Genomic DNA, 2,500 nt, shown 5'->3' with positions numbered 1-2,500 from the left:
AGAATACGCCTAAATGGAACAGTTAAACTCTGAGAAATCGTGCCCTGTTAACTGGTTTATCAATTAATCAGCCGGCTTTATTCAATTATATAATGGTTCCCATGCGTTCAAGCTTTCACAATAAGCGGATTCCCAAATCGAGTGTTTTCCGAAACGCTTCCTGATACTGGCTTGCAATTATATAGTTATCGGGAAGGCAAATAGGGTGAAAAGATAAACAAACGAACGGAAAGTTGCAAGCTGTGTAGTATCAGTAGATCAGTCGTAGTCGTGTGTACTTCCCAGAGCTTCTAAGTCGTGGATTGTAAACAAGACTCGGATAAATCACGACTAGAATCCACATAATAGTAATTTAATATTTGTTTATTTTCAGTCGGTCTTTCAGACACTTGGATTATCGGATATCACCCTGTCAATGGTTGGTCACAATTTATTTGTTATTTTGTGTTCAATTGTTTCCTAGGATAAAAATGATTCTTCTTGGTTTGTTGGATGGAATGCCATTGAAGGTATGCGTTTCGGTAAAATACAAATACGTCAGCGGGATATAAAGTATCAATAAACAAAGCCCGGTGAACGGTCATAGATAGAATGCGTTTGGCTAAGAAGTTCACAACATTGCCATCCGGAAATATAACGGACTAACACACAAAACTATGTGTAACCATGAATTTGTATAGTCTGGTTAAAGTTATGGCCTGACACTGATCAAAAAATGACGTCAAAATGCCAGTCTTTTGCCACAAAAGAAAACAAATCGTGAGTTGTATTCAATAGTTCAACCAATGAAATAACTTGTTTCCATGAGCTCTACTAACGACAACTCACTAGGCGGTGCAAAAAACAACTAATGACGTCAAAATGCCAGTCTTTTTGGGTTTCAGTGTCAGGCTATAACATAACGATGACTACGGTTCTAGTGTCAGACTATAGATAGTTTGAAGTTGACGTCACTCAGGTCTTTGTTATTGTTTTTTGCCATCCGCGTTTATGAGTAATTCTCACTAAGCTGTATTAACCAGACTATAAACGTTCAACGTTACACATAGTTTTGTGTGTTGCTCCGTTATACTTCCGGATGGCAATGTTGTGAGCTTCTTAGCCAAGCGCATTCTATCTATACGTTGGTTAACGATAGCTGCGCTATGACCGTAACAATCGTTAACTTATAGCCTGACACTAAAACCCACTGGCCCATATTTTGACGTCATTTTTCGATTTGTGGATCACCCAGTGAGTTGTCTTTAGTAGTGGTCATGGAAACAAGTGATCCCATTGGTTGAACTGTTGAATACAACTCACGATTTGTTTTCTTTTGTGGCCAAAGACTTGTCCTTTGACGTCATTTGTTGCTCAGTTATCAGGCCATGAGTTTACGAAGGACACGCTATGACACGAATGGGCATGATCTATATTACATTTCCATGTCCTCGAGGTCATCGGTCACATTGCAAAATGTGCTCAAAGTGACCTCCATAGTGAAAACTGTTCACATATTTTGAACTATCTAACATTACGATTGGTCATTGTGTTCAGCTTGACACATGGGTATGTTTACAACTTTCATAAACAAAACAGCGTGTTTACATTTGTTCAGAAATATACAATCGTTGAACAGCAATAAATCATGTGATTGATGACCTGGTTTTGACGAAAACATGAATATAGATCGCCCCCATTATTCTTCACGAACAGGAGAGCAAATTGAATACACTCAGTTTCCAGTCTGATGAATAACAATTTAGTGAGAACTACTCATAAAAATGGCTGGCTGGGTGAAAACAATAACAAAACGCTGAGTGATGCCAATGTTGTTCTATCAATGCATACCATCGCTGTTATCTCAAATATTATTGTACATTAAGTGGGCTTTTAAACAAATGTTCATGCCAAAATAATGAAACCATTTCAATTTGGGTTATCGGACCACCAGTAAACTGTCTCAGTCTGAATTCCCATAAAACTCGTCCTTCAAATATCGATCGATTTAAATAAATGACCCTCATCTTGGCAAGAACATCTCAAACCTTGGACCTCTCGAGGTAATCATTGAAGTCTCAGGTTTGTGAGTTTTTTTGTTTTTTTTTTGCCAAAACGAGGGCCATTTAAATCGATCGACATTTGATATAGACGCCTTTTCTGGCCAAATATTTAAATACGTGTTTTGTTTTCTAAAGTACGGCCATTATCTATTTAGTTAGTGAGTGCCAGGTTGTGATATGGCCATAAAGGAATCATCATGAATTAGAATGACGTATAGATAGCATGCAGATGACGTCACTCAGGCCTTTGTTATTGTTTTTGCCATCCGCGTTTGTGAGTTGTTCTCACTTAACTGTATTAACCTGACTATAAACGTTCATGGATACACACAATTTGTGTGTTGGTCCGTTATACTTCCGGATGGCAATGTTATGAGCTTCTTAGTCAAGCGCATACTATCTATTAGCTTATTATTATTTAGCCTTAGAACATATGAATTGTACAGGCAGGCAGGCAA

General features: G+C 38.0%; 1 protein-coding gene across 2 annotated transcripts in view; it reads left to right on the top strand.

Annotated features, from left to right (window-relative positions):
- The first annotated feature begins 197 nt into the window (after window positions 1-197).
- LOC144978033 (sulfate transporter-like) overlaps window positions 198-2,500 on the top strand; it is a 25,883-nt gene continuing 23,580 nt past the window's right edge. For both annotated transcript variants that reach the window (XM_078923509.1, XM_078923508.1), the window contains exon 1: window positions 198-418. The gene's annotated coding sequence lies outside the window, so the exon portion shown is untranslated. The remainder of the gene's footprint in view (window positions 419-2,500) is intronic.

Source organism: Berghia stephanieae, chromosome 8 (genome assembly GCF_034508935.2).
Source record: "Berghia stephanieae isolate SIO BIC M18660-M18661 chromosome 8, UCSD_Bste_1.3, whole genome shotgun sequence".
Classification (NCBI taxonomy): domain Eukaryota; kingdom Metazoa; phylum Mollusca; class Gastropoda; order Nudibranchia; family Aeolidiidae; genus Berghia; species Berghia stephanieae.
This window is presented reverse-complemented; position numbering and strand designations above follow the sequence as displayed.